Source organism: Mus musculus, chromosome 3 (assembly GCF_000001635.26).
Source record: "Mus musculus strain C57BL/6J chromosome 3, GRCm38.p6 C57BL/6J".
Lineage (NCBI taxonomy): Eukaryota > Metazoa > Chordata > Mammalia > Rodentia > Muridae > Mus > Mus musculus.
In genome coordinates, this window is record NC_000069.6 from 143,463,569 (window position 1) to 143,477,607 (window position 14,039).

A 14,039-nucleotide genomic window follows, 5' to 3' on the forward strand; every position below is an offset into this window, starting at 1 on the left:
AGACATGGAGTCTGAACAGGCCATTCTCGATAAGGCTTTGAGCAGAGGGATTGCTACACCAACCAGGCCACAAAACCTCCCACCTGCGGATTGTCACGAATCTATGATGTGCTGGGCCTAGAGCAATGTGCTGGGACCAGAGCCTAGCATAATCCTCATCATCAGAGAGAACAGAGAGACTTCATACAACAACTGATGGGAGTAGATGCAGAGTCCTACAGCCATCTACTAGTCAGAGTTCGGAGAGTCCTGTGGAGGAGGGGAAGGGAGGATTGCAGGAGCCAGAGGGAATAAGGCCACCACAAGAAGATAGTCCACAGACTCAACTGATCAGGACTCAAGTGGGCTCACAGAGGTCAGAGAGTCTGTATGGGTCTAACCTAGGCCCTCTGCATGATACAATGTCATGGGAAGTCTATTATAAGTTACAATGCTCACATAGCTGCCATGCACCTCTCAGAAGGGCCAGGCATCAATAATAGTCTCCATAGTTCAAAGGCAGCAATAAGAGCAAAAGAATCAATGATACTGCAACCTACCTTATAATTGCTACCCAAGGGGAAAATATTAATCTATGACAGCATCCTTTGGAGCTAGCCAAGAGAGTGGAGGACAGTAGGAACTTAGACCATCCAGGCTGGCTGAGACCCATAAAGATATCTGAGGCCCCAAAGCCATGCATCACCTCTAAGGCCTACAGAGAAAGGAAGTTGTAGAGTATGCTATTCCATGGTGGAACTTTCTGTCTGCCTAGAAATCTGGGGCTCCTTTTAGTCCTCAGCTTGATGATCAAAAAGGATGATCAAAGTCTTTTCTCCTAAGGAGAAGCAATGGAAATGTCCTGGTAGAGATATGAGCAGCTCTGCCATTTTGTTTCACCAAATTCTCCAAGTTAAACATGAGCAGGTAAAAGCTGAGGCAAGCTAACTGGTTGCTCACTCTGCCTGTCTCTTCATAAGGAAATCCAGGGCTAGAACATAGACAGGTTTTCCTGGTATCCTCTAGATTCATCTTCACAGACATTATTGCTAGTCTCTCATCTCATTAGATTAGGAACCATCTCTCCTTATTACTTCACATGAATCTTTAAGGATGGGAGAGAAAACCCAGGTGGTAGGGGCCAAAGAATCCTTCTCTAAGAGTTCCCAATGTTCTGATGATGCCCCAACCATAAAACTCTTTTCATTGTTACTTCTTAACTGTAAATTTGTGACTGCTATTGATCATAATGTACCTATCGTATATGCAGGATAACTGACATGCAATCTCTGTGAAAGTGTTGTCTGTCCCCAGAGAGGTTAAGAACCACAGGTTGAGAAACACTGCTCCTGAATGAAATCTCCTTTGAAGGGTTCTGTCCTCCCAGAATGCACTTTCATAGTGGGTGGTCATGAGATTCGGCAGACCTACATTTTACCTTGTTCAGGCTTTCCGTGCTGTACCCAAAGTCCCAAATCTGGATTGTTCTGGCCTGGCAAAGCAAACCTCATGAAAGTTCCTATGGATTCTGGAAACACAGTCGGAAAATAACCTAGCATCTGGACAAAATGGAAATCATTTAAAATGCCTGTTTATATTTGAGTATTTTTCAAATATAGAAATGTCCTCTTTTTAGCTACCACTGAATGAAAGTAGCACCCTGTTCATAGAAAAATAAAATAAAAATTCCTTTTGTAAGTAACACCGTTGCACACAGTGTTTGTGGGAAGCTGACGAATTATGTTAAGAGCACTAGTCTTTGAGGTATAAGAACTGTGATTTTCAGATTCAAGATGGTCACTTATTAAAGCACTACCTGCCTAAAATGTCTATGATTACAATTAAATAAAATAAAAGATGTGCCCACATCAAGTGTGCTATACAGCACCATACAAATGTAACAGTTTATTATTTTGCTCGAAACCTAATAGGTATTTGCACTCACATACTGAAGTCATTTATACTTATATGATATCTTTCCTATATGATAGAGATTATGCCCAGATTGGAGATGTTTATTGATAAGCTTCCTATCTAATTCTTGTCACCCATTTATTTTAACAAGACAGCACACCTTATCGCTGACTTGAAATTTGCCTCAAATATTCAACTGACGGTGCAGACCCACTGTTTATGGTGTAAAAATCAAACTAAACATTTATAAAGTCTTCTGCAGAAGATTCCCACTAATGAAAGCACCATTCGTGGCGTGCTAAAACATGCGCACACATAGGTATTGCCCCATTTATCAGACATGAGAGCTAATTACCTCATACACCACTATATCTCTTCCACTCTCTGCATTTCAATTCCCAATATTAACACATAGGTGGTCAAGCTGACCATCGAATAGCCTGCATGAGTATGAATGCATTAAATAATTTAATGTCGGAAGAGTTTATTAAACTGCCACATTCTAATCAGCATGCGTACCTGCCTTCATTAATTTTGCACTGGTCCATGGTGTGTCTCCACAGCCAACACGAATAGCTCTAATGTTAATAGGAGCTCTTAACAAACAGGGCTAGTTAATCAAGGGAAATTTACTATTAACCACATGGCCATGCATACTGCAATCTAATTACAATCAGATTTAACCCTCACCCTGCCACACCCATTTAGACATCTTTCTTATTACTTGTCAATGAAATGCCAGAAAATAAGGTATCATTATTTCATTACAGTGAGTGATAGCTGCGTCTGCATATGATTAGGAACACAAGAGGGTTTTCTGCTTGGTAAAGTTCCATGCCAGATATTTTTAAATTGCATTACTTTTAAAGAGCACTGTGAAGAGAGCCCCAATTCTGTCAACTAATTTTTTTTTTAAATTTTCTAAAAATAATTAATGGTGAACAGAGAGTTTATCCAAATAAACATGAGTGTTGTAAATTTCTTCAAGGAAGAATTCGGCATTTGGTAAGTCAGAACCTTTGCCATGTCAACAGAATGCATATGATTTCCCTGTTTCGTTCCACTACTCATCTACATTATCCAAGGCATTAACATTAAATCTGAGTCGATGGGATCCCCATCATGTAGCCATATTGTATTGCTTAATACTAGTGTAATGGAGAAACAACTGCCATGATTGACTGATTCACATATTTAAGAAAAGCAAGTCTAGGTCCAAAGCCAGTCTGATTTGCTTGCTTTTCCTTCTCCTCGTTGGTAGGGTTCCTGGTTTATCCTTCGGAGTAATATGAGTTTGCTCATTCTGTGATGGATTTCCAGTTTGGTATTTATACTATTTGTAGTGAAGGGATTTGAGTACAGAGAAGAATATTGGGAATGCAGAACTGCAAGGCTGATACTAATGATGTTTTGAAAACAGAAGTTATGACAAGGTTTTGTCAATATTTAAGTTTATGGGATATGAGCCAACACTGAGGGAACTAGAGGGTTGTACCATGAGAGTCCTAGGGATTCCTGTTAAATAACTGAAAATTTTCAGAAATTATTTTACAGAAAGACTCTAATTATCCTCACAGACCCTTCTTTCTATTGGAGTAGACCATCTTTCTATGCTATAATTTATTTTATTTCAGGGCAAGTTATTTTGTGTCAACTACATAGACCATTCCATATGTGTTGACTATAGGAACATTTGAACTACATGATTGTCTAAAGAGGGTTTGGGTAGGGGATTTTATTCTGCATCTTATCACAGTATTTCTTCAGTGTATTATATTTCCCCAATGGTTCCTGGGTTTATAAGTAAGTTGTAAGGTTTTGCTAGGAAGCAGCCGTGACAACTACATTTTACTCTGTTCTATGATATAGCCATCTCATCTGTTGAACCAGTGACAATCTCAGAGGCAGAGTTCATCAGATGGTGTTTTGTTTACAGAACAATGGTCCTGAAGAGCTTACAACTAGAATACAGTCATAAAAGAACCTTTAAAATGGGTCATGATATATAACATACTTAATGCACACATCTTACCATAAACCTCTACACTCCTTGAGGTAATGATAAATTCTTAATTTTTTTAACTATACCCTCAAGAGCATAAACCAGGGTTGGAGCTGGGATTGTGTCCAAATAAGTTACAGACCACAGGAGAATATCTATGATGGGGGGTCCTCAAGGGCCCACATCGACCTCTTCTGTGGAGTCTGACTTACAAAAGACACACTAAAGAATAATACTCATCTTTCTGTCTTACAGATGGTGAAAAAGTTATGTAAGATAAATGTCAAAGGGAGAAACATCGTCTAAATTTTACACCAACGTGAACTGCCACAATATTTTAAAAAATGCTTGACTATAAAGGAATCTTTTTGGAAACTGGAGATTTTTGCCTGGCTTATATGTTGCGGTTTTGGTAATTTGATCTACATATGTTTATCTTATTATCTGGGCAAGCTTTATAATTAGGGAGAAAGCACTGCACAAAAGTTGGGAGATTTGAACTCTGTTTCCACTCTGTTAGTTCCCTCTTTAGAGAGAGGGAGGTGGAATAATTCATCTCCAAGAGTTTCTGAACATGCTCCCTTTAATTCTATAAAGTAATAGCACCCAAGGAACAATCCAAGACCCAGAACTCCCTGAAGAAGTGCAAGAATCTCAGATGAATAGTCGGGAATGTCACTAATAGATGGGGAGATGGCTTCTCTCCTGACTCCTTGTATTTGTAATTCTTAAGTTTCATGTTGAAAAACAAAGGGCATCTAATCCCTAGTTCCTTGCTTTTCTTCCGGTCCTTGAAGAACATTAAGGCTCTACACTGAGGGATAATAATGCAATAGTACTCTATATGACTCATAAATATAATTTAGTCTGGAAATGTCATATGATAATCCCACATAAAACCCTATTCATCAAAGGCCTGAGCTGTCAGGTCATGATGGTGCTTTGATTATTTTACACTTTATTTACACAGGGAACAGCCAAAGGCATATTCTATACACGGTTTAAGAAAGAAAATGGCTCTGTAAAATTGAAGCTTTATCCTTTTCACAAATATGGCTAATTCTGAAAATGTGAAAGGCTAGATAGGGTGAATTGAATGGACAGTGGTAAATGCAAACAAACTATACGTATGCATGCATATAGACATACAATATAGATAATATACACTATGGCTATACGTATGCATGCATATAGACATACAATATAGATATTATACATTATGGCACATGAGAAAAGGGTTTATAGTGTTATATAAGAACAAGAAAATATAGCAAAATAAAATAATAGCGTTTAGCCTGAGAAGTAGCTTTTGTCTGGCATTACAGAGAATGTTCAACAAAGAACATCCACAATAATAAGTTGATGCGCCATTTGTTTAGTCACCCCAGAGGTTTTGAGGCCAGGTGCCAGAAAGAAAGAGCAAGCACGGTAGTGAGCTTGATGTAAAGATAACAGTGTCCCCTGTCACTCAGGGGGAGTAGGGGCCCACAAGAGAATACTGATTTCCCTACACCCATCTACCAGGGTGTTTGTAGGTTAGCTCAGCATACTGTTGTTATTCTCTTGAGACATGGATAGGAAAATACTATGTGGGAAAGATGCCAATGTATCTGAGATCTCAAAATACAAACGGAAGCAAACAAAAACTTCTTTTGTTTCTTTTTCTTCCATTTCTTTTGTTGTTCTTGGGTACTCTGATTTATGATGATCTTTATCTTGGGAACAGATAGAAAAGGAGTTTAATGTAGATCCCAGCACCACTGTCTGTGGGTCACACTTTCCTATTCAGGACACTGCTACTTTATTCTGTATATCGCTCTAAGTTCCTTGGATTTCCCTGATATTTCTGGGTCCCAGGAAGAGATGACCTAATTAGGGAAACTTGAAAACAGCTCTACAATGTATCTACCAGGAGGATTAAACAAGCTTTATACTTCATGTCATAGTCATGTTGTGAAAAGCTAACTTCTGGTGGAATAGGCTGCTAAGGTGTGAGCTAAGATGAAGCTTTCTGCTTAAAAAGAAAGCAGACTTCAAAAATGCCAAAACGACAACTGTAGTACAGATGTTAGTAAATGTTCTACAAAATTCTTTCATGCTATATTATGTCAACCTAATTGTTAAATTTAATATTCATTAGAACTTCCCTGTTTGAAAATAATGTGTGAGTTTTGAGTTTTCTCACTTTGTAAAATTTTCACCTCTCCACCTTTATGATTTCTGAGAGCTCATAACAAATTGTGAACCAAGCCAGTCACTTGGAAGCAAATTATTTCAAAGGAAAATTTGCAAATATCATTTCAAAACTATATAGTAATATTAGGTTTCATGTCGGCCACGTGTGTGCTTTTAAACAGTGTTACCTTGTGGGGCGGTCTCAGAGACTTTAAATTCAGATATGGCATAATCCAGGGTAAAAAGTCAACTGTTTTAACAAAGTACCTTTATCAAAGCTATTGACATTTAAAGGATTACATCCTGAGGATTTCTCTCAAGGTGACAAGGGACACTTTCCACTGAAGGCATCAAGCTGGTGATGCTCTGTGATTAGATGAAGTCCTTGCAACAGGCCCACTCTCCATGCTGGGCCCAAACAGCTGGACACCGTGTTCTCCCTTAAGCCCCATCAATGATAATGATATACTATGCATGCTCACACTTGGACTTTGTAGACTCTTCAGTGGGACTATTGCAAGCCTGTTCTACTTTTGCAAGAAGTCTTACTGAGGTTTTCTCTAGCATGTCTTGATGAAAATGCATCTCCTTCCCATCACTCAACCCCACTCCTATCCAGCTCAATACCCCACTCCCTGAGATGCGTCTCTGATGCCCACCCCCAGCTGAAGAGGCAAGTTAGGAAGATGTTCTTTACAGTAGCATTTGACCATCTCCTGTGGCAAACCCTTTCCTGGAAGGTGCTTTTCTTCTCACTTTGGGTTTCATTTTAATTTAATAATCTAGGATAAAATGAATGGTTGGGCTTATTATCTATGCTAGGCAAATAAAGAGAGTAAATTCTCTTCCTTGGTTACATAAAGAGATCCAGTCTCATTCTGAGACCAAAGGCTAAGCTAGACACCATTTTGAACTGTAAACTTTATATAGAAGTTCGCATGTTTGAACGCAGTCCCCCAGATGGGGGTGCTGTTAGGAAGGTTATGGAACCTTGAGGTGGTGGGGTCTCCATGAGGGAAGTGGGTCACTGATGGGGTGTGGGCCTTGGTGACTGTGCTATAATCCAGCTCTACTACCTATTGACTCTGCTTGCTAGCTGCAGATGCATTGTGACCAGCTGGATTCAGGCTTCTGCCAAATCCACAGTGAGGACTGTATCCCCTTGAATGGTAAGCCCAAATGAGTACCTCCTTCCTTGATACCTCCTGTTTAATCACACTAAAGAAACTAATATGTTTTGAACAACTGCTTTGAACAGCCACACATTTGGTTGCTCTTAAAACTATATTATTCTAAATTGAAGGGTGATCTAGCCTGGAATGTTTTCTGAACCACACCAAGTGGATAATTAGTGCTCTCCCGAGAGGTTTTCACTCTTGAACACAGTGCACCATTCCCCTCCCTTGGCTCTTCTCTTTTCTCCCCAAACTTTCCCTTTACTTTGACTTGCTTTGGGGCAAATATCTAATCGAAATCCTTGTCTTTTTCTTGTTCTCTAGCTCTACTTTCTTCTAGAAAAGAGTCATTCTTTAAAAATCATGATAGTCTGACAAGCTGAGGGCAATTACCTGATCAATATCAGCCTGAATGAGAAGCCCATGATGGATGCCCCCTTGGATTGAAAGGAAAGTAGCAGAGACATATTAAATTAAGCTAGTCTCATTTGGACAATCACTAGAAGATGCTGAAGCAAGGTAATTTGACCTTTAAAAAAAATCAAGAATGGTTTGCATGATCTCAGTCAGTATGAAGGAAAGTCTGAGACAAGGTAATTACGGAATTTCAATAATCACAGGGTTTTGCAACAAAGGATTTTCCTTGTGTCTTTTTGGATCTCCAACTACAAATTAAGAAAAAGTAGTGAGCCCATTTCTCCCTTTCCAGTGGGGTGGCTGGGGGTACTCCATGGACAAGGTGGGCGTGAGACAAAATAGGAAATGAGGTGTTGCAGCTCTTCTCACAGGACAAGTCCCAACCCACTTTTTTCAACTTGGCAGGATAATGAACATTTTAATTATAATTTAACTTGAGACTTCTTCTAAAGCCAAACAGTAAATCTCTTCAGATTATGTTGTCTTTGGCTGTTACTACAGCTAACAAGGTAATAGATCTTAGATATTTAGCTATCATTACTTCTACTCAGCCCAAATTATCAAAATCAATAGCATGCACACTCACAGGATATAATATAGCATCGATTCACAACATAGCTGTACATGGGAACCTCCACCTGATGACTGTTCATAACACTTAATATTTGGGTAGCAAAGAAATGAGAAATGTGTTTAAATCCTATTTAAAGCGCCTTGTCCTCCCTAGTCCTCAACTCTTCCTCTTGACTTAATCCAACAATTGATATCCTTCCTTGCAACTTAAATGTGAAATGTCGCATACAGGCTCACATGTTTAAATGGTTAGTTCCCAGCTGATGAAGTTGTTTAGAAAGTCTGTAGAATCGTTTGGATGCGAGGACTTCCTGAAGACTGTCTTTCTGTCTGAGTTCCACCCCAAGTCTGCCCTTTGGGTTTGAAATTGTTAACTGATGTAACTACCAGTCCCTCTCTCTCTGTGTCACACCAGCTTCAAAGCCACTCTGCTGGAATGCCTCTCATGCATTGAGAGACTGCACCATCCTAACCAGGAGACACAATAAACCTTTCATTCTCTAGGAAGGTTTTTCTGGCACCCTACCATAGCAATTGGGAAAAACAAACCAAGCAAAGCAAAACAAAACACTAATAAATCCCTGAAAACTCATAAATTAAACACTGGCTATTTGGGAGTCCTGGCTTGGAAACCAGAGGACTCTGAAGAAGCTATCTTTCTGTTAAGTCTCCTTGGGTGTTAGGAGCATAAGGTTACCTGGATGGCACAATCCAGTATGGCATGGTAGGGGCTGAGCATCTGCATTTTCATGAGTATCCTCGGGTGATGCTGAGGTGGTGGTCCAGGGACTCCAGATTGAGTATAAGTTGCATCCGGTCTTCCTGTCCATCATCTCCTGGCACTGTAGAGTTCAGCAGCTTAAAGTGATGAGAATCAATCACTTTTACAAAGGCTACCATGGAAATGGACTGAGGTTTCTTCTGTCAGGTGAAAGAGTCCCAGGTTTGATGTTCTGTCAGTTGCTTATTAAGAACTGCCACTTTTCTTTCCTTAGCTATGGTCCCTTTGCTTTGTTCCAGGCCACGTTACTTAAACATATTTCACACATGAAAGTGTTCATAGAGACAGCCGCGAGTTTTTGCTCTCATCCTTTACTATCAAATATTGCCTCCCCCTTACATAAAGCTGACATGGATAACCCAGGCTTCCAGCTCCCTCCTGAGCAAAGGGCACTTTATTGCCAGGAAGAAAACACATTTATAAATCAATCCATTTCATTCAAAATCAAAGCAAATGTTCTTGGGATGTTATCATCTCTATTCGGCTTCTTGTGTGTTCTGCTTCTGGGCAGCCATGCTACATCTCCTCCCTATGTCAGGATCTTTACTCATAACATATATGCCCCTCAACATACATTGTACACCCTTTAAGCATACTATCTAATTGACTTTGAAAATATTATTTCTGGTTTCCATTATGTAGATGATAAAGGTCATACAAGTTAGAAATTTCATTTTTAGATTCATGCACATGCTGTAACTATACAGTGACTGGCAGGTAGATGAAAGATTGTTGAGTTGATAGTTCTCTTTCCATGTGTTTACATGTATACACAGATAAGGAAGGCTAGAGGAGTCAAAATTCATGGTGAGTAGAAATTCAAGTCAAATGCACATTCACATATACTCACATTTGATTCATAACATGTATTTGACTAACAGTTGTCCAATATATATCTTAAATTATGGGACAATGATAATTAAATATTGCCTATTCCTTTGGTCTGCTGTTTCAAACTTTTCCATGAATATTAATCATTGATATTAGTGGAACTGGATAAATGGTAATTGGATAATGTTGCTAATTACAGGGAAAAAAGCTGAATGAGGAAGAGTGTGATTATCTTTATCAGCATTGTTCTGAATATATCCTGCTAGGGACTTGCTACTTTAGACAACAAGTATTATAGGACATATCCAAACTGGTTGTTTTTTAAAATTCATAGTAATAAGTACCACCTTTATAAAAAATTATGATGCATATACCATTAAGTGCTTTGCCATCATGTCCCTATTTCTTCAAAATAGCCCTAATAATGTGGTGTCAGGATTCATTCCCTTGCAAGTAATAAAAATTGTATCCCAAACTGTAATATAATCAACTGGAGGAGATAAAACCTTAGAGAAATAATGCATTGCCACTAATTGTTCAAGTAGTAAAGATATCATGAGCAAAATAAAAATATAGTATTAATAATCTGACCATTTAAAATAATAGATATCAAATATTATAATTATATTCACATGCTTTAATTAGTTTTAAGCCAGTTTTATTTTACTATGTTATAAGGTTTTCCTCTGTGAAGAATGGCTCTTTGCAATATGAATTGTATTTTTATTTTTCTCATAAACTTTCTTGTATTCTATTTTCAAGTTGTATGTTTAGGTTAATGAATTTTAAATACTTTACATTTCCAGTCACATTTTCTCTATGTAACATAATATTTAGAGTTGGGAGGGGGTGTGTTTTGTGCATAAGTGTTGGCAATCAGTAACCTCAGAGCATTTTCTGTAAAATCTAAAAAAAAAAAAAACTCTCAAATTTATTTTTATATAGGAGTATATAAATATTTAAGCCAACTATTTTCACATGTACCATGTTTTAATGTCTTTCTTTGACAAATATTTTTCAAGATAATACTCTTCAAGTGAGTTTATATGCATTGTTTGGAGGATATAGACACTTATAAATCAACTGTTTTAACTTCATTGAATTCCAGTGTAATAATATAAGTTGCAAAAAGGAAACTTACCATAGGGTTTGCCCATTCTTGTTCTAGAGTCCAGTTGTAAAATCTCAAAGTCAATCTTCAACCATATTTGAGCAATCCCAATTGATAAAACCGACTTTTGAACTGTATCAGTTCATCTCCTCCTTTGCTTCGCAGGAATACATGTCCTCATCTTATTCAGAAACTTTGAACTCCCAATTGCGATTTCCAGAAAGATTCAAAACCCAAGTTCTGTTGGGTTCCATTTGTTTTATAATTTAATTCAAGATTTTTAAGAAATTTGACAAAGATATAGTCAAAAAATTGGTCATACATGAAAATGCATAGTATTGTCATGGGACAAGAAGATTGATTCAAAAGCAGTCCTTCAAGGATTTAGATGTTTCTAAATAAATCATTTGGTGATGGAAAGCACAGAAAAAAGTTTAAATTCTCATGATGAATTTTTTTCCTAATGTTTTCAACATCAGTATTCTCATGTTTTGTTTGGATATATGTTTGGTGTGTGTGTGGTTGTTGTATATGTATTGTGGATGTGGGTTATGTTTGTGTGGTTTGTCTGTGTATGTGTGGTTGTGCAGGTGTGTGTGCACATATGTGTGTGGTGTACACAAATGTGTGGTGTATGTATAGACTTATAGCATCTATTTTCCTTGATTGAAAATCCCAAGGGTTTTGGACATCTTTACAATTTCTAAGTACATCACACACATTCCAGTTACATGTTTATTTCATCAAAGTTTTAGTACAACAATAGCTATATTTTAACCAGGATATTGTGTTCCTCTGAATTTTATAAACATAGCAAACAAATGTGGCTTGATGTTTTACTCCTCCATTTACAATAGCCTTCACAATAATTTCAAATGTTTCATCTTTTTTAACACAGTAAACTTCGAATGATTTCTGTTGAGTCAATGAATTGATTGATAAAATCAAATCATCATGAGAGTGAACTGATTTTCTACCTGGCATATATAAGAAACTAACATCATTGTTGAGAACTGTGGACTTTTCATGCATGTATAAAACAAAAACAAAATGCAACTTGGAATGAAAGCAAGGCAGTTTAAACAAGAGCCCTTTGATCCAAGTGAAAAGCCCTGTTTCACAGAGTGATTTGTAAACATACTTTCTGTAACCGTGTCGGTTAAATTAGCGGTTCGGGGCACAGCCTTTAAAGTAACCATGAACTTTTGAAATAGACATTGAGGCAATGTCAGCAGATTTACATCTTCTGATTTTCACATGTCAGTTGTATAGCCTCAAAGTAAATGATGGTAAGGCACATGGGCAAGCTAAGCGTTGACATAAGAGATGAAAAGTAGGCATTCTCACATTTATGTAAGATGCATTTTGGCATGGTGTGTGTGTGTGTGTGTGTGGTATTTGCATTTGTGTAGTTGTTTACATGATTTTATATGCACATGTATACATGTGGATACAAACACACTCATGTCCATGTAGAAGCTTGAAGTTAACACTAGGTACCTTTATCTACTTTATTTACTGAGGCAGAGGCTCCTACTTAACCCTGAGTTTACCACTTCTGGTTAGGCAAGAGAGCCAGTGTGATTTAAGTGGGCATGAGAGATAGGCGTAGGTGGTAGAGTAGAAAAGAGAAGTGGACAGTTACTAGTTCACACAGAACCTTGGAGGCCTTGACAAAGGTCCTGAACTTTAGCCGGTATAACTCAGTAAGCTTTTGGAAAAGCATCATTCTGGTGACTATTAGAGATTTAGCCATTTCCATGTTGACTGTGTGGTAGGAACGGACACCAGAAATGTTAGGAAGCCATTGCTACTGTCAAGTGGAGGTGATAGTGACTGGGTTGAATTGAAATATCCAGATGGGGTGAGAAATAATCCAATTTGGAAAAAAAATTATTTAAATGTGCATCTGACAGCACGTGCTGATGAACAGACTGGGAAATGGGAAGAAGAAGAGATCAGCCAGGATAAATCAGCATCTTAAGATGAACTTCCACAAAGAGATCCTGAATGTAAAAAGGCACCATGTTTCTGAGTTACTTATCTACTGACAAGCTAAAACACCACGGCCAAGGCAACTCAAAGAAATCATCACACCTGTGGCTTCTGCTTGCATATAGATATCTGTCCTAAATGAGGTCATGCATTGCCCTGTTCAAAACCCCAGGCAGACTAAAGACATCTGTACCTTCTTACCAGAGACTTCGCTGGGATTGTTGTTGACATAGTACCAGACAGAGTCAGAAAACACATATTACTCTTAAGTATAAGCAAAGGAGGTCACTGGCTAAGCCTCAGCTCTCACCTTTATGTGGGAATCTTCTGCCGATTTGTTCTTCTTTAGCTTTTCTATTCCTATCGCGCAAAGGTTTCAAACTTAGGTGACCCTCCTGTCTCAGCCTCCCACCCATGTGTAGAGATTACAAGTTTAATTTCACACACACAAGAAATAAAAGTGATGATTTAAGACAGATTGTTTTACCATTAATATTTAGATGAGATACTGTCATCCAAAGACCAAGTCAGATGTTTGTCAAAACCATCAGTATTAGGAAAAGATGTCACATATGAGTCTCCTCTGATCATGCAAACTTTCGCCTTCAAAAATAATTCAATGGATATGAAACAGTTGATATTTCATATAATTTACCCATTGAGAAGTCAAATGGATTGTTCCCAATAATCTTTCCTTTTTAAAAACAGAGCGAACTCTGCAGTTCACTGTCCTGTAAGACAAAGCAGTACAGGCATTGTTTAGGGCTTTTTTTGAATATTGTATTTATTACTTTATTTGTAATGAATATTCTATTTCTACCCAACTATTGCTTTAAACAATAAAATACTGATGCTTCATAAATTGTACTCTATAGATGTTAATTATATAATGTTGATCACTTGGGAGAGTTGTTGTGAAATTAGATGATTCAAGAGTGAAAACCCATTCTGTAGTAGCCTTTCATCTAAAAACTATGACATCCCTGGCCCTCGTGGTCCACTTGACTTCCAGTATCAGGCATAATTTTTCTTCATCCCTCATTCCCTCCTTCCCCCTCTCTTTCCCCTCCTTTCTTCCTTCCTCCT